Raw genomic sequence first — 13,131 nt, forward strand, 5'->3', positions numbered from 1 at the left:
TTTGCTGGTAAAACAAAATTGGCACACATTCATTGAGGTCTCTCAAAAGGCAGCTGATAAATAGCATCTCTCTTCCCCATATGATTTCATCTGAGAAACAAAATGAAGGAGTAGTATATGGAAGTAAAAATATAACCTGAAGGATGCTCAGATTATGGAACGTTATTCTATACTGGACAAGTAGACTTGCTCGAACAGGATCCCCAAATTGGTCAAGCTATTCAACCCCTTGGGCCAAACCATGCAGGTCTGTGTGCTGCAATTTTCCCAGTGATGGAGAAGTACCTAGAGTAACAATGGCAACTAACTTTGCCCTATAAGCAGTTTATCCTCAGGAGGAAGAAAGGAAGAGAAGAGTCATGCATATCAAGGTCTTGCTCCCATACTCACTAATCAAGTTTCACTTCACAACCGTTTGGGGCCAAGTGAGTAATAGTACAGATAGAGGCCAGGCGTGCATTTAAGAAAATTTTATCCATATAGGAACTACTGGAGTGGGGGAAAGTCATTTTACTCTTGACAACAGAATTTAATAAATTTCAACATTATAGACGCTTCATTAGGCCAGTGTCCACAGAGATTGTCCAAAATGGTCAGGATCAGACTGATTTGCTAACTCAGCTTTCCTTACTATCTAAATAGATCTCTCAAACTGGTAGTCTGCAACCAAGTGCAGACTTTGTTTTGCTGCTATACATAGAGTACTCTTTCTCCTTTCTTAATTTCTGCCAACATTTTTAACAGGAGATTTCACCTAAATTTTAGATACACAGCTCCTCATAAATCTATAGATGGCAACACTGGACCTTATTTCCAAATGGCAATAATTGCCTGCACCTGAGTAACAGTTCTTCTTACCAGATAATGTGCCAGTTTTCCCCATTTCCTCAATGTGATCACGATGCTCTTACACAGGATTTGCCTCACTCATTCGTGTATCTCTCTTCTGCAGACATTTGGGTTTATGGTCACTGCTCTAAAGAAAGCCAAGCTTAGTCATATTTTTGCACTCCTATCTCATCTACAGGTAACATAGGGAACTGGTTTGGGATTACAAAGCCAGTAAAACCTGAGCTGCCTCTGTTCCTATCCACAAACCTTCTTTCTCCACATTCCATATGCTTCATTTCTTTTACAACTTCTCTCTTTTTCTGATTTTTATTCTGAGGTTGACTTTGAAAAATCAGCTACTGCCCATGTTCCATATCCCCAGGCACCTGGATCTTGTGTGTATAACTTGTGTTTAAATCTCTAGGTCAGCCTGGTTGGAACCCTTAGAATCAGGATATCCACAGATGAAGGCTGCTAGAAAGGCCTATGGATGTCTCCCCCTTTCCCCGCCTAGACTTCATAGGAGCTCAGGCTACACTTATTTATGCTGCAATGTATACTGCTGATCCTAAGGCAGAGGCAGAACAGCAGGGTTGTGAATCAAAAAAAGCTGATATACTGCCAAACTGGAGGAACCAGAGCAGATGGGAAGCCAGAAAAATAAGGCATAAAGGAGAATAAGAAAATTCTGGCACTTACTTGTAATCAAAAAGTTTTAATAAACATAAAATTATTCTGACAGAGGGGAAGTTATGTGTTTTAATCAGGGCCTTTACTTTTCATTGTAGTTGATACCCAGAAAAAGAGACAAGAGCAGACTTATCCATGAACAATATAAATTATCTTAAAATGAAAATTTTAACCTTTTTTATATTGGAACAACTTCCATATTTTTTTTCTTTTTACAAAGATAGTGATCACTTAATTTGTGCAGTTCCAATAATGCTTACTTTTACATTAACACTTAAACGAAACTTGCCTTTGGTTACTGAATTTCCTTTTAAGCATCTATCAGGAGACATTTGCATGAGTTTTCTCCAAAGTCCTTTTTTATAAAGCAGGTGTGAGTCACAAGCAGCCAGTGCTGGGAGGGTACACTCAGTAATTCTTTTTTTTTTTTTTTTTTAATGGTATGATAGGAGAGACCTTCTCTGAGAAGTCACTTTTATTTTATTTTAAAATTTTTTTATTCTTTTAAAATTTATTTATTTTATTTTATGTTTGGCTGTGTTGGGTCTTTGTTGCTGCATGCGGGCTTTCTTTAGTTGCCACGAACGGGGGCTGCTCTTCATTGCAGTGCGTGGGCTTCTCATTGCGGTGGCTTCTCTTGTTGCGGAGCATGGGCTCTAGGCACGTGGGCTCAGTAGTTGTGGCTCGCGGCTCTAGAGCGCAGGCTCAGTAGTTGTGTGCACGGGTTTAGTTGCTCCACGGCATGTGGGATCTTCCTGGACCAGGGCTCGAACGTGTGTCCTCTGTATTGGCAGGTGGATTCTTAACCACTGTGCCACCAGGGAAACTCCACTCAGTAATTCTTAAACTTTCTTTAGGTTCTGCCTCTTCTTAAACATAACATTTCTCAACACATAGAAGAGAATTCCTCTTAATAATGCTGTAATATAAAATTGCTTTCTTACCATGGAAAGAAAAACAAGGGTAGAGTGGAGTTTAAAAGGGCATTTGCTAGTCCTGTATGACAGAGGAATCCCTACAATAGCATTTTTCTCAAAGGCACGGCCCTGGGTGAGGCCAGAGGTTAGAGGTGACCATGCAAACTGAGGCAAGGGCAGGGGTGGGGCAGAGCACAGCAGGATCATCTCACTGCTGGGGAGACACTAAGTCCCAGAGGGAAGGCTCCTAACATTTTATGGACCCCCGGGGCTGGAGGAGGTTGAGGGGGAAGGGCTAGGAGTGGAAGAGTACTGAGAACTGAATCAAAGTTAAGTGCTCTCAAGCTCCCCTCGCTCGTCTTATAAGGAGGTCCTGGCAGAGATGTCTCAACAGGGTCTTAGTCAAGACCTACCATAAGGAGGCCTCACATAAATGGCCTCCAAATGGAGCACTAGGCTGGGGATGTAGATATGCATGAGGGCCTGAATCCTTGACTGTGATTCTCTACAGAGTCTGCAGTACACTTGCTGTGGACCAAGTCTGCTGTGGAGCAAGCAGCTTTCCACTGTGAGGTTTGCCAGGTTAACTCCTTTCACACAAACCATTTTCTTTTGCATCTCTGTGCATTTGCTCATACTGTTCCATTTTCTTAGAAGAACCTTTATCTTCTCCTTCAGATGAACTCTTGTGTGTTCTTCCAGCCCACATTTATCTCATCAATATTCAAGTTTTCCATAAAACACTTGCTTAAAATTAACTGAAACCCAAGAGAGATGGTCCCCTGCTCTAAGCCCCATGTTTTAAAGAGTCATGGATGTGGCCATCCTGTAACAAGAACCCATTTCTTCCATGCTTAGAGAATGTCCAGGGTATGCAGAAATCCAGAATTCCCTGTCCAAATATCTTAACCCAATAGTATGTACAAGCCAAGGCATGGGGAGTGACCAAGGGGTGGCTTTTGGGGATGGTGGTGGGTAGAGGTTTAACAGTACATGCCAGGATGTCCACAGGCCCTTGCTATGCTAGTTGGAGAGTGGGATAGTAAAAGAAAAGGGGTTTCTGGAATTGAGCTTGTAGCTTTTTAATCCAGTACCACCAAGTTCCCATAGGAAACTCACTGGAGCTAAAAGAATTTCAGTTAGTACTGGGCTCTCCAAACAGTTATACAAGTCCATGGTTTTAGTAGCTAGAATTTAAAACATATTTAGCATAAAATTTTGTTAGTTTGATTCTTAACTTTTAAATATTTAGGCAAACAGTGTGCAGGTCTCTATTTGTGCTCTTGCCTGAGCCTTGCAAATATTGGGAGTGGGTTTGTGTTTGTTATACCAGGTATTTTAGCTGCAGTCTCTAAATTTAACTGTTTTCTTCATCTCTGTGATTTCATAATACTTTGTATGTTCTTCTATAGTTACATTTTCATGTGCTGTTTTAGTTACTCATCTTCATGGATTTTTCCCTCACGGAGCTATGAGTTACATCAGAAAAAGTGTTCTTTTCATTGTTACTTTCCTCTCTGCCTACAGTGATGGCACCCCATATTTATGACCAATTCTGAAATTTTGGTTCAGAATTTCTTCAGTCTTTACTTTTTTGAATTTCTTCATCCAAAAAGTCCCTCATTTTCCAGTGCTCTTGTCTTTATATATTACTTTGCTCTTGTTATTTTACTCTGTTTAGAGTCCATAAACTTGTGCCTAAATGTCCACTTTGTTACTGACGTAAAAATATAATCATGAAGTTACTTCTTAAAGTTACTCCCAAGCTCTATACTTTACAACTGGAACAAATCCCTGTCAGACCAAAGCCTACAAGACATGTCAGGGTTAAATCCTCACCCACAGTATAATTCCGTAGAGGTTAATTACACAAGGTGTACAGGAATAATAATTTAAATGATTATACAATAACACAAGAAGATTATACAATAATACAAGAAGATTTAGTATTATATACTACACATTGCACTGCATAGTTTATATTAGCTATATGACTTACAGTTCTCAGTTACCCTGAAAAGTAGAAATCATTATTTCCCTACTGACTTTGAGGATATAAACGTAAAGAGATAAATTAACTTGACTAAACTCACGTAGTTTATGAATAACATATGTAGGATTCATACCCAGGTATGTATTTCTTAAACCCTGATCCTTTCTTTTATATCTTTTGGTAGTCAACATCTCCCAAATGCTTAATATATAATTTTGGTCAATAAATGCCTGTTAAATTCATAAATGAACAATTTAATAAGAGAAAGGGATGGGTGGATGGATGGATGGATGGATGGATAGGTGGATGGATGAATAGATAGTAAATTTATAGTTAGGAATAATTAGAAAATAAAGGTCATGTGTAGGGGATTAAAGTGTGACCAGTTAATAAAGATCCTTTATGCAAATGTAGGTCAAAATCTACCAAACCACATACAGAAACATTTGAATTTCTTCATTAATTCATATAAGTAATACTCTCCCTCCTGGAAATCATTCAAAATAGAGATAATCATAGAAGAGGCTTTAAAACTTTAGTGTGCATCACACCAACCTAGGGCAGTTCTTCAAAGTGCAGAACCCTTGGCCCCACCTCCAGAGATTGTGCTGCAGTGGGGCTGAGCAGCATATGTTATAAAAGTCCCACCAAAAGATTTTGATGTTCAAATCCATTAACTACACTTTGGGAATCTGTTACTGGAAGAAAGTAGCCAAGATATTTTTCCCCCTTTATCCTCAGAAAGAAGGAGAAAAGAATAATTTGATTCTTAATAGAGTCTTTACTAGAATGATCCATTTACAGTGCTTTGGTCCATGTCCCAATCTCAGTTTCAGGCATCTCATGGGTGTCCTAAGCCACTCAAGTGGGGCTTCATGCCCCACAGATCCGTGTCACTGCAGGTCGGTGCTCACTGGCTGCGCTCCATGGCAGTTCTCACCAGGCAGCAGCCAATAGGACTCCAAGGAGGCTCTCTGCTTGCCGACCTCAAGCTTTTCTCTCTAACTCAATCTTGGCTCTGTTTCCCTCCTTTTCACCTTTTCCTTCAACTTTAGGACCTTTCCTCTAGTCTGGTGGTAGAAAAATCCTCTCTACAAGTTTTTATTTGAATCTATCTGTTGGATTCACCAGTGGCCTTTTAAATTCGTAGATCAATATTCAGAGTTTTTATTCTCTGGTTCAGTAGATTAATAGTTTTACAGCCTAGGAAAGGGGAAAACATTCAAAGCACAAGTGAGAGTTTATAAGAAGCAATGGAAATCCCTTAAATAAAACTACAAAGTAGTCAAACAAAAGACACTCAGAGTCCACAGAAAATAACTTGATAATCAATATCATGCTTTGGATTGTATAGAAAAATCTGGTGATGTGAATAGAAAGGGCGGAATACTTTGTAAGTGACAACAGTGAGAAGTAGTGACTCACTGCCTATCGATGATATGGCTAAAGTTTTCTCCAAAACATTAAGACTTGGTGACCAAATTAAGGTAGACTGAATAGTGATTTGATGCTTTAAATAGGAAAAAAACTATCAAACGTTCTGCCATGTAACTTGTAAATTTTTTGAAATTTTCTTTCTTCCATAATACTCCTCAAGGATCATGCTTAGACCCCATGAAAGAAGGACAGTGTGAACTTTTGTTTAAACATGACATATTAAACACTTGTTTACTTGTGTTGCCTTCTAAACTCCTTTAAATTGATGATGAAAATGTTTTCAAAGGGAATATACTCCAAGTAAAAGTAAAAGGAGAATAACAAAACAGCATTACTGAAGCTGAGAGGCAAATGGAAAGGAGTTAGTTAGCTGACTTAGAAAAATAAATCTGAAACCAGAGCTGAGAGTGGAGAAAACCTCTGACACAAGATGCCTTACCTGCACAACCATAGAAGGGTTCAAGAACAGTGCACCCTAAATAGCTCTGAAAGTGCCAATGGAATTGAAAGCAATTAGCCTAACAGATCCCTTCCCGTCAATCCACACAGCAAAGAAATAACCTATCCTCATTCCAGCAGAAGACTGGCAGCTTACTTTCTCGAGATACTGAGCCCAAGAAACTGAATCCAGGGACGACAGATACTACTAGTGACTGGAAGCAACACTGGAACAAGGGGATTAACTGAAGGACTATATTCCAATCCATGATACTAAAGGCCATTTCTTGCTATTGCTCTCAGGATGTTGGCAAGATTCTCCCCCTTAAGCAAGAGACTGGAGAATTCTCTCACAGGAATTTACCATCCCAAATGCAAAATAATCTGTAGATTTTGAAAATCAGACATCGTCCAAAAATTTCATGAGAGATTTTTCAAATTGTACTGCCACTTGCTACTGAGAAATTCTTTCCATATACTAAGAGGTTCCAATCAGCTTTTCAGTGCTTCATTCTTAATATATTAGATAATCAAGGATTGCCAGATACTTGAGAAAAGCTGTGGCATGAAATACAGAGACCCAAACAAACAAAAAAAGGGGGAATTAAAAATAATCAGAGCCAATTCAGAACAAGAAAAGGAAAACCATCAATAATAAAAAATAATTGTAAGAAATGTCCAGTGATATATGATATATCCTTGAAAGAAAATTTAGGTATCTTAAGAATGAAAGTCTAAATAACAGAAAATAGTTATTATATCTAAAACATAAAATGTGAAGTTAGGAGATGACGTTGATATACGAATACAAAGTAAGGTTAGTAGAAAGTAACTATATTTGAATAAAAATCTACTAAATAGTACAAGCATATTACATAAGAATATGGACAAACAGAAGAACTAAATGAGCACTAAAGTGGAGCTAAATTAGCGGTGGGTGGTTACTTCCGTGGAGTGGGAATCAAGGACTGGAAGGGGAGTGACGGGGAGAAGGAAATTGTTTTCCTTTTTTTAAATAAACTATATAAAACTATTTAATTTTTAAAACTATTTCCACATATTATTTGATAAAGGATAATGTTACATTATAAAAATATTTAATTGCCACCTAGAAAATTTAAAATCTTCATAATATGTATTAATTTTCTAATAACTGAAAAAGAAAGTGCATAGCATCTGTTTATGTTATTGTAGCTCCTAATCTTACTGCAGTACTTGGATATAGAGATTCCTATCAGGATACTGCAGATGGCAAAATTGTATATGGGAAGCATGTAGTCCAGAGCATCACAGAGCTTTAAGACCACTGAGCTATGTATTTCAAATGCCACATAATAATGGTGTGTGTGCAGTCTTAAGATACAAAGTCTTAAGAGTCTGCTGTCTGTAACAGAAACATGACTGTGCTGTACACAATGAATATGTTATTCTTTATTTTATGTTAGAGACTTGTAGATCCAGCATAAAAAAAAATCTGTTCTTCAATAAAACTAGGATTCCAAATAAATCACACATCGAAAGAGAAACAAGCAAAATTTGTTTACCTGCATTGCTATTGTAACAGGCTCTTGGAGTCTTTGGTACACTATTAAAACATTTATTATACGTAGATTTCCAGGAAAGTACAAACAAATCAGAAAAAATCTGTTTTCCTCCTTAGGACAGAGCAAACTCTGAAGAGCGTATTTTGTCTGTTTGTATTTCTGTGTGCTCTAGATTTAGGACTGAGGATGAAAAAACTGATTTAAAGGTGGTTTTCTGTGCTTCATGAAGTTTGCTATTAAATTCCTACAATGAATTTCTTCCTTTGGTGAATAAAAATGTTTCCATAGCCTTTAAGAATACAGGGTATTTCTCTTTCAAGGTTTTATTGCCCACTCTCATCAGAAGCAAATAGCCAAGATTAACAATTTGGAATTATGGTGAAGAAGAAAAAAACCATAAAAGTAACTCTCAATGTTTAACAGAGTAAGAACTTTATGAATAATTTTTAAATGAATATTGACAATCCTTATAGGACTTTAAAGTATATAATCATATATTATCTCACTTGATTGTATGGCAGGCAAGGCCATCATTTTACTGAGAAATAAATTTAGATTCAAGAAAGTTCCAGAAATTGCTCAATGAACAGGATGGAGGATCAGTCTCAGATTTATAACTTCTCATTCTGAGTCCAGTATTATTGCCCTGAATTCTCTATCACTTCATGAGGACACATATTAAAATGCTATCGATATTTTACATGAATAGCAGGGATGGGGTCTGATGTTTAAATTGACAATTCTGAACAAATGTCTACCTGTCTTCAAAACTTAGTTTAATTATTTGGGTCACATGAAGTAATTGCACTGACCTACTCATACGTGACCTCTCTGTACGCATAGATAATCGAACTAGGAAAATCCTCCTGAGTCCTTTATCCTTCAACTGATAGCTGAGGCGTAATAATAAAGATTAAAAACAATGACAGTGACAAAGATAATGATTTTGGTAGCTAACAATGATCACTTACGATATGACAGGCACTAAGTGCTATAAGTATCAATTTTTCATTTTTTTAATTGAAGTATTATTGACATACAATATTATATGTTCTAGTATAAGATAGTGATTTGACATTTATATACCTTATGAGTTGATCACCATAATACAAGTTTAGTAACTATCTGTCACCATACAAAAATCACTGCAATATTATTGACTATATTTACTATCCTGTACATTACACCCCTGTGAAGTGTGTACCTCTTAATCCCCTTCACCTATTTCACCCACCCTCCTACTTTCCTCCTTTCTGGTGATCACCACTTCTCTGAATCTATGAGTCTGTTTCTATTTTGTTATGTTTGTTCACTTGTTTTGTTTTTCAGATTTCACATACAAGTGAAATCATATGATATTCGTCTTTCTCTGTCTGGCTTATTTCATTTAGCATTATATACTCTAAGTTCATCCAGGTCATTGCAAATGGAAAGATTTCATTCTTTCTTATGGCTGAATAATATTCCATTGTGTGTGTGTGTGTGTGTGTGTGTGTGTATCACATCTTCTTTATCCACTCATCTATTGATGAACACTTATGTTGCTTCCATATGTTAGCTTTTGTAAAAAATGCTACAATAGGGCTTCCCTGGTGGTGCAGTGGTTGAGAGTCCGCCTGCCAATGCAGGGGACGCGGGTTCGTGCCCCAGTCTGGGAGGATCCCACAAGCCGTGGAGTGGCTGGGCCCGTGAGCCATGGCCACTGGGCCTGCGCGTCTGGAGCCTGTGCTCCACAACGGGAGAGGTCACAACAGTGAGAGGCCCGCATACAGAAAAAAAAAAAAAAAAAAAAAAAAAAAAGCTACAATAAACATAGGGGTGCATATGTCTTTTCAAATTAGTGTTCTTGTATTATTTGATGCATACCCAGAAATTTCTGGATCATATGGTACTTCTATTTTTTTTTTTTTTGAGGAACTTCCATACTGTTTTTCAGAGTGGCTATACCAATTTATATTCCCACCAACAGTAGTGCTGTATGTATCTTAATCCTCATTACAATTTTATGAAATTAGCACTAGAATTATATACATCCTATAGTTAAGAAAAATAAAGACTAGAGGTTAAGTCACCTACCTAAAGACAGGCAGCTAAAAAATGGAGGATCTATGCAGTCTGGCTACAAAAAAAATCTATGCCTAAATTCTCTAGTTATGGCTTTGTAACGCTTTCTCTTTTGCAACCTCAGGTGCACATGTATATCGAATTACTTTCCAGACTTAGAAACATCTATTCCTTCTGAAGTTTATATTACACCTCTAGAAACACTTTTTCATTAATCTCACAGTTCCCACAGTACCCAGTAAAGTCCTGAACAAAGAACACCAAATTAGGCAATGTTTTTTTATACCCATTTGGATGCCTCATTACGTGATAACATGTATCCAAATGAAAACTGTGAATTCTTCAATGAGCAAGACCAGAGGTGGGCACTAGTTAGTCAGGAAGCAATTCTGAGCTCTGAGCTCCACAAAAGGTTCCAGATGAGTTATAAAGCCACATGCCTCAACCACAAAATGTTATCAGGCAAGCGACAACAGGGTGGACAAGGATCTTCACCTCAGGGTAGCTTTGGAAACCAGCTTTGCCAACCACAAACACTCAGAATATTAGCCTCCACTTTAAATGTAAAAGCACTCTTCTCATCCTCCACATACCCAGATGCCATCCTAGAGAGAAGCCAGGAAGGCATTAGGAAATTGAATCTCTGCAAGACTAGGAAGTTTTCCTATTTGTGACTGAGTATTGCATAAAATAAACTATTGAAGTTACCAGTTTTGAACATGATAGTACTGAAAATCGAATCCCCAATCCCTCTAGTTATCTTGTGAAAACTTGAGACAAAGACTTGATTAGTCCAAAATTAAACAAAGGCCTTACATTTTCACTGAACACAAAAGGTGTAGTTTCAATAAATGTGTTTAAATACTTATAAACCTCATGGGGCCAATTGATGATGGCTGGCATTGAACTATGCCTCTGACATCTTCTGGAACAAGTGATGTCTTGTCTATGCCTTGTCTATGCCTCTTTGTCTATGCCTTTGCCCTTGCTCACCTGCATTAGTCTGTATGTATGTCCCATCCCTACTTACCTTACCCCCTTCTGTTATAATCTGAAGCTTTGGTCAGTTTATAACTTTAGCCTCACACTTACTCTTCCTCTCCTTCTTTTCTCTCCTGTCTCTATTCTCTCCTTGATTCTTTCTAAATTAGTTAATTCTATGGTTGTCATAGAAATTACAGTTACAAAAAAAATCCTGAAGAGACTGTTTTTATTGGAAAAAAGGAATAAGTGAAGACTGAGAAGTGAGTGGGGTTGTAAGGTGAATGACAGAAGAAAAATAAAGTTTCTGCAACATAGCATCAGGAGGACACGAGACAAACTGCCAGGGCCTGAGGTATCAGAGAGGACAAGGCAGGAGGGAAAGAAGGTCCCTCTATAGACTTCGCTGTGCTCCAACAAGAAAGTTTAATAAATAGGGTGAAAGGTGGAGATTTCCTCTTTGGTTAAGGAGCCAAAGGTGAGACTAACAGGCTGTTCAATATATTTGTCCATAGGAGCTCTAGATTATTCTGCAGTCGCACTCACAGTCAGAGGAGAGTTTCTTCTAGGTAGCAGCTTCAGTTACAATTACCTCATGCTTTCCTAAACGTATGTGCATGTGCACTGTAAGGGGGCTGCTTCTTTTTTCCCCACACATATTTTTACTAAGTCTTATTTACCTGGATGTCTTTTTCTTCCAGTTGTAGTAATGTCCGGGTAACTCTCTGCTCTATGGTTCCCATGTCTGAAGCTGCTTCAGATGCTTTGCTGGCCTGCTTTTGTTCCTTGAAGACAAATCTTCAAGTGACCAGTTGTACATGTTGCACTCTCCTGGTTGGGTCTGTTAAGGAAAAATTGTACCAGACATGATGAGAAGACAGAAGTCAATTTTATGATACCATTGCCACTGATAGAGGAGAGAGCATAGAGCAACTATGAATACCCAATTTCCCAGAGACAAAAAGCTGGAGAATTTTTAAGAGTTAGGCAGGGGTACAAAGAGAGGTGGGCAGGCTTCCTGGTCATCTGTATTTGGTAACTAGCCTTACCCAAAGGAAAAGTAAACATTCTCTTATCTTCATGACAGGAGGTAGTTTTACAACTTGGAACAAGGCAAGTCCCTTTTCAGGCCCCTACCTCCCACAGAAAGAGGAACCCAGGGGTGCAATCTTCCTTGGTGATTGCAATTCAAAGAGATGGCTCCCAGGTTCTGAGTTCTGAGAAACTCAGTCCTGGGTTGTAAAACTGACAAAAGCCCGGAAGAAAATTTACACACATTTCAAAGGGGTAAAAAAGGGTTTACAATTACAAGTTTAAAGAAAATGCTCCGGACTTCCCTGGTGGTGCAGTGGTTAAGAATCCACCTGCTGTGGTTGAGAATCTGCCTGCCGATGCAGGGGACACGGGTTCGTGCCCCGGTCTGGGAAGATCCCACATGCCGCGGAGCGGCTAGGCCCGTGAGCCATGGCCGCTGAGCCTGTGCGTCCGGAGCCTGTGCTCCGCAACGGGAGAGGCCACAACGGTGAGAGGCCCGTGTACCGCAAAAAAAGAAAAAAAAAAAAAAAGAATCCACCTGCTAATGCAGGGGACACGGGTTTGACCTGTGGTTGGGGAAGATTCCACATGCCGCGGAGCAACTAAGCCCGTGCACCACAACTACTTAACCTGCGCTCTAGAGCCCTCAAGCCTCAACTACTGAGCCCAAGAGCCACAACTACTGAAGCCCGCACACCTAGAGCCTGTGCTCCACAACAAGAGAAGTCACCGCAATGAGAAGCTCACACACCACAAGGAAGGGTAGCCCCTGCTCGCCGCAACTAGAGGAAGCCTGAGCACAGCAATGAAGACTCGATGCAGCCAAAAATAAATAAATAAATAAATTTACTAAAAAAAAGTAAATGCTCTAAGAAAAAGGAGGTCAAAGGCCTGGAATCAGGAAGAAATCTGTCTGAAGTTTCGTCAGGCTGGGGGGAGTATTAAGGTCATCTTGGTCAGGCCACAGTCACAGTTATCGCTGTGGACACTTAGACTCTTCAGTAGCTCCTAGGAAACCAGAAATGTAGCCATTAGTGCAGCCTGGATTATTGCTTTCAGGAACATTGCTCTAACTTTGCTGCCACTCTTACCAGTGTCCCATCAATGTCAACTCTACTCAGTTGTCAAATGACTATTTTTTGATACTTACCTGGTTGAGCATTCTATACTAAGCACTCAGAGTTGAAGGTGGCCTTCATAC

This window comes from Mesoplodon densirostris, chromosome 1, assembly GCF_025265405.1.
Source record: "Mesoplodon densirostris isolate mMesDen1 chromosome 1, mMesDen1 primary haplotype, whole genome shotgun sequence".
NCBI lineage: Eukaryota > Metazoa > Chordata > Mammalia > Artiodactyla > Ziphiidae > Mesoplodon > Mesoplodon densirostris.